Source organism: Eumetopias jubatus, unplaced genomic scaffold (genome assembly GCF_037043125.1).
Source record: "Eumetopias jubatus isolate StellerSeaLion01/CBP00866 unplaced genomic scaffold, mEumJub1_p1.0 scaffold_3, whole genome shotgun sequence".
In the NCBI taxonomy this organism is placed as follows: domain Eukaryota; kingdom Metazoa; phylum Chordata; class Mammalia; order Carnivora; family Otariidae; genus Eumetopias; species Eumetopias jubatus.
In genome coordinates, this window is record NW_028274809.1 from 55958586 (window position 1) to 55971895 (window position 13310).

The window sequence follows — 13310 nt, forward strand, 5'->3', positions numbered from 1 at the left end:
ACATTTTAATTCCAATATAGTTAACATACAGTGTTATCTTAGTTTCAGGTGTACAATATAGTGATTCAACACTTCCATCCATCACCCAGGGCTCATCACAAGTGCCCTCCTTAGTCCCCATCACCTGTTTCACCCATCCCCCCACCCGCCTCCCCTCTGTTAGATGTCAATGCAACAAGACTGATGAAATCTATCATCTGTTACATATTATAGTGATTATTGCATGGTACTTCACAGCATCATCATGGGAGAATGATGATTTTCTCCATTTTAAAGATGAGCAAAAGGAGATACAGAAAGATTAAATAATTTGCCAAAGTGTATTTGACTCCAAAGAACTCAGTGTTTCTAGCTCGATTGTCCTCTCAAAGGGAAGGAATAAAACACAATTATGCATCTTACTCTGATGCCACCAGAGAAACTGGTTTGGAGAAATTTTGACTAGCCACTGCCAAATTTCTGTCTCATAGGCTACTTGTTCTTGGAGGTTGTAAGCTGCAAGAGGAAATATACCTCCTTAGGAGATTAAGCTAGACACAGCCTGGCCATCTGCTCTCTTGGCAGGGGCTGACACAGGCTGCCTTTATGGATAAGGGAGATAGAGCAGGGCATGTCATCGGCCAGCAGTGCTGTTGGCAGTGAGGTATGGAGGCAGACAGACTCCTGGGCTGCTGACTGCTGTCAACATCTTAGAGTCCAGGGAGGAGACCTAGTGAAAATTGTATGTCTTGAAGGAAAGGGATGAAGAGGAGTGTTGATAGCAGTACAGCTCCAGTGATGGAAGGAGACCCCACTTTGGCCAAACAACTCTGCTAGGTATCATGCTAGGTGCTGTGGCTAGAGCAATAAACAAGAGTATAGTGGGATAGAAAGACATTAAGTATATATTCATGTACATGATTACAATTGTGATAAACTCTATGATGAAAAAGTAGAGTGCTTTTTTTTAAAAAAAGACTTATTTATTTATTTTAGAGAGAGAGAGAGAGAAAGAGCAAGCAAGCTTGAGTGGGAGGGGCAGAAGAAGAGGGAGAGAGAATCCTAAGCCACTTCTCGCTGAGTGTAGAGCCCCACAGGGGGCTCGATCCCACAACACTGAGATCACAACCTGAGCCGAAACCAAGAGTCAGATGTTTAACTAACTATGCCACCCAGGTGCCCCAGTAGAGTGTTCTTTGATAGCTTATAGTGGGGAGGTCTGAGTCTGGGTGTGGGGTAGGTTTCAGGGACATCTTTCCTTGAGAAAACAACCTCTGTAACAAACCCTAAGGGTTGTTTGTAACACACCCTATAGATTGTTTCCCAAACACCCAATTTCCCTTTCCTCTTCTTTCCCTTGAGGACTACCATTCTCCATTTTAATTTTTATGTATCCAACTTCCTTTATCTAGCTATGTTCTTCAGGGAAGGTGGCCCCAGAATATAGGTCTTGATTGATTTGAGTTAATAATGTTAGTCTTAGTGGTTTTGCCATTGATTGGCTTAGGTATGTGTTAAGTTAGAGCATGTGATTAGTTAGCACACGTGTTACAATTTTGGCTATTGAGACCAGAGAGAAGTCTGCTAGAGGACTTTTGAGAATGGTTCCCTTACTCTTTACAAGGAAGAGGTGACTCTTTCTGCCTCTGAATGTTGTCATGTCTGGTGACCTTGAGTGGAACTTGAGGACAAATCCCATTCACCAAAGGAAGAGCAAGAAGATGGAAAGATTCTTGGTTCTTATTAGCTTTCTTAAGTTGGTAAATCAACTGCAGAGCACCCCTAGCTTGGGATTTTTTGATGTTTCTTATAATGTGAGCCAGTTGATTCGAGTTTCTGTTATTTCCACCTCAAAAGATACAAAGAGTTATCCAGGTAATGAGTGTGATGAGGACCACTCCAGACAGAAAAACAATGCATGTGCAGCCCTGAAGTGGAATTAGAATGTAGTTCCATGTGGCTGAAGAGCAGTGAGTGAGGAGGATTGGAGTAAGGTGAAGCTGGAGAGTTGGCAGAGGCCAGAACGCGCCACTGTCATCCTTGGACATTAGCTAATAAAATTTATATTTGAACTCTTTACAGGCATATCCAGGTTTATAATTCTTTTTTTTTTTTTTTTTTTTTTGGATGACTCCAAAAGAATGCTGGATAAATTTTACTTTTACTTCTGGATAGTGGAGAATGGGAATACTTATGTATCTCAATGGTCTCCAATATGAATGAAATTCACTAGTAATCACTCAGTTCTCTAACTTACTTGGCTTATGTAACTATAGCCTGAAGTGGTTTCTATATTGTTGCTCCTGGGCTTGCTGTCTAGTGGGACTGCTTGAAGTTTACCCAGTCTCAGTGGGCTTGAATTGCGTCCTCAGCACATAAGCATTTTGGGCAATATTTCAGGGAGTAGTTACTCTGGTTGTGCTTCTTATTACGAAGCTAGAGATCTTCAAATTCTTTGATCTAGGGATCTGAGGAAGAATCTGGGCATTCTGTAAGGTAATGAGGAGGAAGTCCATTGGTTCTTGCAGAACAGTTCCCTTGTGGTCTCAGCAGGTGGAAGAGGCCCAGGAGAGCAGTAGGTCCAAAATATATCTGCTGGGGGTGTGGTGTCTAATAAGCTAAATTAACTTACACAAGAAACTTGCCTGCTAGCTCAACCTTGCCCATTGTCTTTGGCTCTTCTTTGGCACTTGTAGGGTCTTTGCTTATTTTTTGCCAGGCTCCTGTGCGGTCTGTGTCTGCTGGCAGGGGAGTCTTCTCTGCATGTTAGCCTATAAGATTTGGACCCTAAATTCCAAAAGCTCAGGCTTTGGAAGCAGATGCCACCTGACAGCTGTGTGAACTTGAGCAATTGTGTTTACTCATCTATAAGATGATAGTAATAATAGTACCTAACTCATAGAAATGTTGAAGATCAAAGGATGTAATCTATGAGGAGTGCTCAGTACAGTGCAAATGTTCAGTCTATGATAGTCATTATTTAAAATCATTATTGCTCTTTGTCTCTACCATCAGTATTTGGGGGGTGGATCCTGATCCTCCCTTGAATGCAGTGTGGAGGACCTTATCACCTTGGCCATTGTCTTGGTTAATAGAGTAACATAACACAGCTGTTTACTGAGCTATGTCCCAGGCCCTGTAAAGCAACAACAACAAATTCAGCAGCTTTCAGAGTTTGCAAGCCAGAAAGAATACCTCAGCTTCCCCATTTATTTCTCACAGTAAGATCTAATCCAAGAATATGATTGTGATTGCTAGTCTGAATTTTAAAAATGATGACTGTAAAAATCTTTTTAAAAGTTTCCTTGTAAAAATATTTAATATTTTGATTTGTGCTGTTTGATAGATATGTTGAACCACCCAAATCTACAGATTCATGACAAGTGCCACTTCGTATTCAGAGGCAGTGATTTTGGTTTTTTTCCCCCTGTATATGGACCCTTCTGGGATGTTTCCAGCACGAGTACAGCTCTGAGCAAACCATGCTTTGCAAAGCCAGTTATTTGTTTTACTTCTGCCAGAATATTGAAAGTTTGCCTGGTGAACATTCCCTGAAATCAAAATGACTTATTATCAGGCTTCCTTTGCTTTTGATCCTGCTGCAGGATGGTGTGTTTTCCTAATGATGCAGAATCTCTCGTTAAGTTCAGGAAACAGGATATAAGGATAAGTCAATTGACTCAATTTATGGACATAATAAAACGGTCCCTATTACCTTCAGCAGTCAAGGCAAGACAAGGTGAAACACAGTGTTGTAAAGTTATTATGACAAAATAGTTTAGTATTTACCTGACCAAATAAAGTGAAAATACTGCATTTATTTTTGAAGCGGCATTTCAGACATTATGACCTAAAATTAATAGTGGTAGACGATCATTTATCCTGTCGCACTGGGATATTGCAGAGTTCACTCAAAGCCAGGAATATCTGCTATTAAATCATGGCAAACTAAAAAAATTTTTTGAAGTATTTCCTTGTGTCTGCTCTATGTCTACTGTTGGCCCCACCGAGCCAGTGTTAACAGCTAAGGCATTTCTTTTTCCATCTTGTAATATAATTAAAAACAAATTTAGAAGCAGAATAGATGTTTTGTATGTTAGAGCCCTGTTAGTTTTGGGGAAGGTATTGGCAATGCACACAGCTGTTCCTGACAATTATAAAAACTCAGAAAAGAAAAAAGGAGAGGACAGAAACCAAATTGACCAAATATGGTTGCTTTTGTCTTCCAGTGGGAAGCAAGTCTTTGGGGTGGCCATAGGAAAAATAGATGTAAATCAAATTTTTTTTTAAGATTTTATTTATTTATTTGACAGAGAGAGACACAGCGAGAGAGGGAACACAAGTAGGGGGAGTGGGAGAGGGAGAAGCAGGCTTCCCTCGGAGCAGGGAGCCCGATGCGGGGCTCGATCCCAGGACCCTGGGATCATGACCTGAGCCAAAGACAGACGCTTAACGACTGAGCCACCCAGGCGCCCTAAATCAAATATTTTTAATCTGCTGCATTTTAAAAGAGATGGACATAGGCTTAAGGGGTATAGAAAGTTTCAAGTTGTTAAATATATCCAAGGGGTACATATGATATTAGTAGCTTATGAAAATACTTGAGGTTTGGGCTAAATTTCAGTTTATTTCTGGTTTTTGGTTAATTTCTAGACTCTAGATTCTGAAGTCTAAAGTAATTTTATGTTTCTGGATGAAAATGGGACTATGACTGAATTAGGCAAGCAAGACTGTGGACACTGAGCAAACATGAAGAAGTCCTATGTTTTGGGGCGCCTGGGTGGCTCAGTTGGTTAAGCGTCTGCCTTCGGCTCAGGTCATAATCCCAGGGTCCTGGGATCGAGCCCCGCATCGGGCTCTCTGCTCGGCGGGGAGCCTGCTTCTCCCTCTCCCTCTGCCTGCCTCTCTGCCTAATTGTTCTCTCTCTGTATCTCTCTGCCAAATAAATAAATAAAATCTTTAAAAAAAAGAAGTCCTATGTTTTGTTTTGAATAGCTAATAATCTGTTTGCATATGTTGATTATGAGTTGCACAGTGACCAGCAAAAAGATCCTGCAGGTTTTTGCTGGCTATCACCCATATTAGGCCTCTCCTTGACTCTGAAATTACATATGGCCATGCTCCTTTCCCCCACTCCCACTCTAATCTGTCTTACCCTGCATGGTTTTTTTTTTTTTTTTTTAATTTTTTAATTTTTAATTGTTCTATCCCCTTCTAATATTCTGCATAATTTATTTTTTATGTTTAGTATTAATTGTTTGCCTCTTCCTCCACCTCCCCCCCATATAAGGCCTGGATTTTGATTTGTTCACCAATTTACCTTGAGCATCCAGAGCAATGCCTGCCACATAGTAGGTGCTCAATAAATATTTGTTGAATGAGTCATATCCTTTTTTGCCTAAAACATGATAATCATTTTCATTGGCTTTGTGATAAAGTGTAACTTCTTTCTTTTTTTTCTTTTGGGGGGGAGGAGGGGCCGAGGGAGAGGGAGAGAGAATCTTAAGCAGGCTCTACACCCAGCACAGAGCCCAGTGTGGGCCTCGATCTCACAACCCTGAGATCATAACCTGAGCCAAAATCAAGAGTTGGATGCTTAGCCAACTGAGCCACCCAGGGACCCCATAAAGTGTAACTTCTTTATGTGGCATGTATGAACCCGATCCATTTTAAATATCCAAGTATATTTCCTTTTGTTTTTCTCCTGAATGGTTCCAGCTCTACCAAACTATGGCCTTCTTGCTTGTGGGTTTTTGCACATGCTGATTCTTTTGCTGGGTGTCTCTTTGTCCTCTTTCTTCTTGGATAACTCTAAGATTTTAGGACTCAGTTTAGATTTTTTTTTTCCCAAGAAGCCTTGTCTGGCCTTCCAAGTCTGGGTTAGGAGCCTCTCCTGTACATTCTTTTTTTTTTTTTTAAGATTTTGTTTATTTATTTGACAGAGAGACACAGCGAGAGAGGGAACACAAACAGGGGGCGTGGGAGAGGGAGAAGCAGGCTTCCCTCGGAGCAGGGAGCCTGACGCAGGGCTCGATCCCAGGACCCTGGGATCATGACCTGAGCCGAAGGCAGATGCTCAACGACTGAGCCACCCAGGCGCCCCTCTTCTGTATATTCTAAAGTATGTTATACTTCCCTTATAGCAAGCTTATATTATGTGGATTGCCATGGAACGACCATCTTTCTTTTTCTCCTTTAAGTTGTCAACTCTGTGGGGGCAAGAGCCAGGCTGCCTTGTTCATAGTTTTCTTCATGTCAAATGCATTGCTTAGCACCTTGTAGGAGGTTCATTATATTTGAATCAATGAATCAATATGAAAGGAAGGGTGTGTAACTCAGACATCGGCTGTGATCATCCTGCCCAGTAAGATCTGGGGAAGATGGGTTCAATGCCCTTGTCTAAGGCATTTTGACTATTTCTAGGGTCTTACCACTTCCAGCCCCAATTTCCTTTTGTCCCTTAATTTTGTATAGTACAGTGGTTAAGCATGTGGCCCTGGAACTCCATCATCTAAGTTCCTCCCAGATCTTCCCTGAGTTGATCATCCTTTCAAGGACAGAATAAAGATTAGCTCCAGAAATGTATCACATTGAAACAGAGTGAAAAAGATATATTAAAAAATTTCTCCTTGTTTGAAGGAATCCAGGGCATGCTTGGGTTATGTGGGAGGGAATCATGCCTGATCCAATTTCCTAAATGTATTTGTGTGTGGCTCCAGTCTATTCCAAACCAAATCTTGTTGACAGTAGAGAGGTATAGTCAGGGGTTCCTTGTTGTCAATCTAATGAGGGTGTTAAACATAAAAAAAAATCCTCCATGTTACACCTGAACCATTTATCTTTCTAAACCCTGCGTATCTTTTTAAAACATGAACATTTCTACATTTAAATTCTTTGTATTGTTAACAATGCATCAGAATTGGATTTTTTTCCCTCATCTGAACATAATATAAACTTTAAAGAGTATTGTGATATCAAGCCCTTTAACATACGTATTAGAGAAACTGATGTGGGTTTTAAAGGTTTTGGAGTACATTTAAATAGGTCTTTTCATGTTTTGTTCTTTACAAATAAAACTGTGGGGTCGAACAACAGCAACAACAACAAATCTCACCCTTGCCATTTACTGGCCTGTTAATGTCTCTGTTTCTGTTTCCTCGTTTGTAAAGTGGGAATGATTATAATAATTACAGCACCTACCTCATGATACCATGTAAAGATTCAGTTTGTACTTGTAACCTACAGAGTTTAAGTCATAATAGGTCTCAGTAAGCTTTACTTACTGAGTAAAAAAGTAAAAAAAAGATTTACTTATTTATTTTATGGGGGGAGGAAGGGAGAGAGCGCGAGCCCATGGGTAGACGGGGCAGAGGGAGAGGGAGAGAGAATCTCAAGCTGACTCCTGCTGAGAGCCGAGCCCATCGCGTGCAGGCGGGGGCTGGATCTCTCGGGGCTGGGTCTCATGGGGCCAGAACTCACGCGACGATCTCGCGGGGCTGAGATCACCACCTGAGCAGAAGCTGAGAGTCCGAATGCACTACCCAGGTGTCCCAGGTCTGGGTAAGTTTTAACTTTCCTGATCAACTACATAAACAAGGCTGTTGCATTTAGCAGAGTTTGCCCTGAAGGTTTGCAGGCCCCAAGGTTATATTACAGTGGATAAATGAAGGCATCCCTGTTGGGCCAAGTCGTCTGGTGCATCCCACCATCAGGATTTCTCCCCAGTGCACGCCCCAGCTGGGCGTTCTGGCCTGTGGCTCTCTTGCCAGCCCTCTCTTCCTCTTCTGTGCTTGTGCTTTTCCAGTCCACACGCTCTGCACTTCTCTTGCACAATGGCGGCTGGAAATGCCCAGTTCTTCCCTCTCTTTTGCAGCACACTTCAGCTCTCCTGCTTGAGGCGGACTTCCAAACTGGATCTACACCTGTCTTCATGTGCAGAAAGCTCAGTCCGATGACTGGGCCGTCTCCAGCTTTAGCAGATGCTCATCCCCCCTTTAACGTGGCCATTTTCCTTAGGAGGCAGCTGTGGTTTTAAATGGCAAATTGCTTTTCTTCATTGTAAGTAGTTGGAAAAAATAACGATAAATCCCTAACAGGTGTGTGTGTGTGTGTGTGTGTGTGTGTGTGTGTGTGTGTGTGTGACAAGTAATCACATTGTTTGTGAAGCAGAAAACACTAGGAGACTAACCAATCCCAAGCTTTTGCTTTTGAGACAATGCAGTTCCCCAGGTGTGTGTGTGTGTGTGTGTGTGTGTGTGACAAGTAATCACATTGTTTGTGAAGCAGAAAACACTAGGAGACTAACCAATCCCAAGCTTTTGCTTTTGAGACAATGCAGTTCCCCTGTGTGTGAACAGGACTGGTGGAGGCTTCCTGCCCTAGAGAAGCATTCTTCTGCTTTCCTCTCAAAAGTCCTTGCCTAAGTGTGGTGTTGGAAGCAGCCACATTAGTGGGGCTGAGCTGCTGCAACATTGTAAATGCCAGCAAATAAAAGTGTCAGCAGCCTGGCTGTGGGAGGCTGGCAGGGCCCGGAGTTTAGTGCTGTCTGTCCAGATTGGCCATTCTAAGGGGGCTGGTTCATATCCAGCCCACATGGGTAGTGATTCAAAGTTATTTCCTACTGATGGCTCTTCCTGACCCCAGAAAAAGGTGTTTGGAGTTCTCCAGCCTCAGCCCACCAGGAAGGAGGAGTGCCTACTCAACTTGAACTGCCCTCTCTCTGCAACAGATGGCCTCATCCTAGTTAATGGATGGCATTTTGAGTGGTTGGTGGAAGCTTCCCCACCCTCATCTATACTGATAACAGAATTTTTGTATCACTTCTGATGGGACCCATAATCACAGGAAAAATATAAGCAGACTTGTTTTCTTTTCACCACTGGATGTATTTATTTACAAAGAGGGACTTTAAACAGCCAGACACACATACACTTACTGGTAGTAAAACTCTAACCTGTGATTCACAGATTTCTCAGGCTGTACTTCCTGCAGCATCGAGGGTCTATAATACACAGTGCTCAGAAGGGAAGTTCAGCCATGTCTGTCTTGAGCCACTGCACAGATGATTCCTGCATTTGGTGAGTTGGCAAAAGCAAATAGTGTTTTAGGCCTAAGGGTACATTTTACATTTGCATTTGAGAGGAAAATGCAGCTTTGGGCCTTGAAATTGTGTAGAAGAAAATGCTTGTTGTATGCAGTGAATATTCAGTAGTATGGCCTTCAAAGCCTTTCCACCAACAGCAGGATCCTGGCTGTGTAGCCAGTAAGGTTTTTCCAAGGTGAGGTCTTTGGAGAGGAGGGAAACAGAGCTCCCTGTTGCTGAACGCTCTTGGTAACGGGCATGTTAAAGGTGTGGAAATCATAGACAGCCATTTTGAATCCAAAGAGTTCTGAAGGCGTGGAAAAATGTCACAGATCATTAGTAAATGAAAGAAACAAGTAGGATGTCAAATATACACTGTGTGACCTAAACTCTGTGAAACAATGGGTATTAAAGGACATACCCCCAAATGCCCATGATTGGTGGCAAGCTTAGGAGTCTATTTTAGTCTTGTGTCTCTTAATAATGTCCAGTGGTTTCCAGGCTTCCCATAGTGAGCATATATCACTTTTTAAATCTGCATGAAATAGGTGCTTATTTAAAAGATAAAGTGGAACAATCTACTTCCATTAGTGATGATTTTATTTTTTTTAAAGATTTTATTTATTTATTCATGAGAGAGAGAGGCAGAGGGAGAAGCAGGCTCCCCGCTGAGCAGTGAGTTCGAAACGGGACTCGATCCCAGGACCCCAGGATCACGACCCGAGCCAAAGGCAGATGCCTAACCAGCTGAGCTGCCCAGGTGCCCCATTAGTGATGATTTTAAAGGGTTTAATTTTTTACAATGAAGCAAAATCTATTATTCCTTTTTATTATTCTCTGTTGGGAGGTAAAATGGCCCCAAGACTACTTTATCCAGCTCTTGTGATTTGCTATGTATATTTTCTCCTTGAAAATAATGCTGTTTTACATTTGCCCTGGGTTAGCACATTTGTGACAGATGCCAACTTTTTGGGGGCAAGTCAGGACCACTTGGTTTTAGCTTTGATGCTAAAGCTTTCACGTTTTCATCTTAGAGCAGTGTGATAAAATTCCATGACCAAAAATTTCAGCGTACACACATACAGCACATATATTTACATATAGAAATTTGCCAGTGTTATTACTGTTATTATAAAATCTTATTTTAAAAAGTAATCAGGTGATTAGATATCCTAAGTTGCCAAGCTTTCATTTCATTTCATTTATTTTTCTGCCAAGCTTTGATTTTGATATTTGACTGTTATGGGGGAAAAAAGCACCTTCCTTTATTGGACAACTCCAAACTCCTTCCCCTCTTTATTAAAGTAAAAGTGGCATACACGTTTTTAATGGGCGGTTTACAAGATATATCCTTAGGGCATATCTGTTCTGCCTATTCTTGTGCGCCTTTCATATTTACATTTATGTTCTCAAATACAAATTCTAGGAGTGTATTTTGTGGAATAAATAGTTCCATGACATGTTTGTGGGGAAAAAAACCTGATTCTCTGTCCAAAAAGTTTTGGAAACACTATGTACTATGTCACTGTCCAACTCTGTTTTCCATTCAGTTACTCACATTAAATGTCCTGAAATGTTCTGTAGCAAAGAAATCCCTTAAACTCTGTTTAAATCCCTATTTCTCAAACGTACCCAACCAGGATATTCATAAGTACTACTTCGAAAGCACTGCAAGAGCCCACACCGTCAAAGAAACATTAACCGACTTTGCTTTGCTGTACTGAAAAAAAGCAGGAGAGGAGACAAATAAAATGAGAATTTTCTATAAAAATAACTCACGAAGGGTTTTATGCTTAAGTCATAATCCTCTGCCCCAAGACCTTTGATTGACTGTAGAATCCCTCAGCTTCTCAAGTGATTGTAACAGCCATTGCTTAAATTCAGGTCACGGAAACACTAGAGATCAGAGTGAGTTCTCCTTGGCCATCTCGGATAATTTCGATTTATTCCCTAACTTCAGGGTAATGCTTGGCAGTAGCGGCACGTTGATCTGTTAGGCATGGAATGTTAGCACCACCACTGCCCTGCCCCCACCCCCTCCCCAAACACCGTCCTTTCTGTCAGCTTCTTGTCTTGTTTCTTGACCCCAAAGCGACTGTGTGAGTGCCGGAAGTTTCCTCTTGACACCTTTTGCTCTCCCAACTCTATCACTTGTGAGGATTGGCCTCACAATAGAGTTAGATCTCTAGTTTGACAGGTCCATGCTTGGCCTGCAAAAGATGGCTTTTAGGCTTTTTAGCAGCAAAACTTTGAGGATATTGTGCCTTTGGGTAAGTGCGTGGAGTCTTCTGAGCCTGCTTTGTGATATTTATATTTTTCAAGGACTGTGGCTGTATTTGCGCAGTGCCTAATGTATCAGAATCTTCCATTATTATCTCTTGGTGCTTTTGAAATTAGTTTTTGTACTTACTGAAGGATGGGCAAATCTATAAACAAAGGGAAGTGGTTGGGAAGTCATAGTTGTTTTGTAAAAGGTATCCATGACAAGGCTAATTGATTCAGGGGACTTCGTTTTCAATAAAGGAACTGAGATTAGTTTACTGTCGATCTTAATTATTCCATCCATCAACCATTTGTTGCCCCGGGCAACTGGCATCATCTTTGCTGCTTGCTAATTTTAGCTCATTTTACTTAGTGAAGCACGTTTCTTTTGTTTCATTTTTGTGTATTTGGATGAGGGAAGAAGGACCTGACATTTCTGTGGGTGAAATTCTAAGCTGTGCTATGCTGAATTCACCAACAGAAACATTTATTTCTTTTTTATTTATTTAAATTTTTTAAAAAAGATTTTATTTATTTATTTGATAGAATGAGTGAGCGAGAGAGTATGAGAAGGGGTAGGGTCAGAGGGAGAAGCAGACTCTCCTCTGAGCAGGGAGCCCGATGCGGTACTCGATCCTGGGACTCCAGAATCATGACCTGAGCCGAAGGCAGTCGCTTAACCAACTGAGCCACTCAGGTGCCTAATTGAAATTCATAAACCATAGGTGTCTGTGGGTGTACGTGTAGATGTACAGATGAACCTGTAAATAAGCATAAATAACACGAACCTGTAAATGAACATAATCTAGCCTACTCGCAAACAAGCCAAAATGAGAGAAAGAAAATATAATTACCATCGCCAGAGGGTATTTGGTCAAGGTCTCAAAAGAATACTGAAGTTCTGGCTCTTGGAATTCAAATATGCCCTGTGTCCTTTAGTTATAGTGCTTTTATTTTATTTTATTTTATTTTATTTTTTGCAGCCTCCAAACCGTTTATTTATCCCGACTTGGGGGTGGAGGTCGCCGGGGGGGGGGCGAAGTGGGCAGAATATTGCGAGTGGCAGGGCCTGGCGCAGGCGGGTCGGGCAGGCGTGGCCCTCACGCGATGGTGGAGCTGTTCCAGCCCACATTGGCCGTGTTCATGTCGTAGTAGTTGATGTAGATCCTGCGGGGTGTGGACGCCGGGCTCAGGGGGTTGCGGGCCCCCCCACCCCGCCTCTCGGTGACCCCCGCGGCCCCGCTCTCCTATCTGGGCTGACGCGCAGGCGCTCGGCCGGTAGGCCGCACAGCAGTTTGCTGTAGGAGCGGTTCTGCGCGCCTCCGATCTTGCCGATGCTGTGCAGACTGCAGAGCACGCAGTGCAGACTGCAGAGCACGCACGGCTCACTTGAGCCGCCGAAGGCCATGAGCTGGTCTGGGACCACGTGCACCGCGATGTAGTGGGCCGGCTTGCCGGTGGCCTGCGCCAGCTGCTGAGTGAGCTTGGAAAGGAGCCCATCTGGCACGGGGGCGCGGGGGACGTTCGTTGGTGTTCACCACGAACATCGGCATGCTGGCGGAGAAACGGCGGGGACTGGTGCACAGGAACTAACCGACGCGCGTCTGGCAGCAGCCCGGGAACCTGAGTTACCTAGTTATAGTGCTTTTAAATTAGTTTTTGGTTTTGTTTTGCTGAACCCCAAGTACCATTCCACCTTCCTGCATGTCTCCCCAGTGCATTCTGTTCCTTTATGTGCCCTTGCTCTGTTTGCCTCTGCATAGCACTCTCTTTCTGGACCACTTTGAATATATGCAATTTGGACAGAAGGGCGTTCTAACTGGAGCCATACTGGCAGGAGGAGAGGCTAAAGACAGGGATCTGCACAGATAAAACACAGTTCCTTAGAAAAGGAACAACTACATGGCTAAAAATGCGGGGCATATGTTTTGTGAATGGACTATCATAAAACTTGTTTGAATACTGCATTTAGATTTTCACTTGTCTG

General features: G+C 42.7%; 1 pseudogene; it reads right to left on the reverse strand.

Annotated features, from left to right (window-relative positions):
* Positions 1-12423: 12423 nt before the first annotated feature.
* On the reverse strand, positions 12424-12876 carry LOC114222651 (macrophage migration inhibitory factor-like; annotated as a pseudogene).
* Positions 12877-13310: the final 434 nt, after the last annotated feature.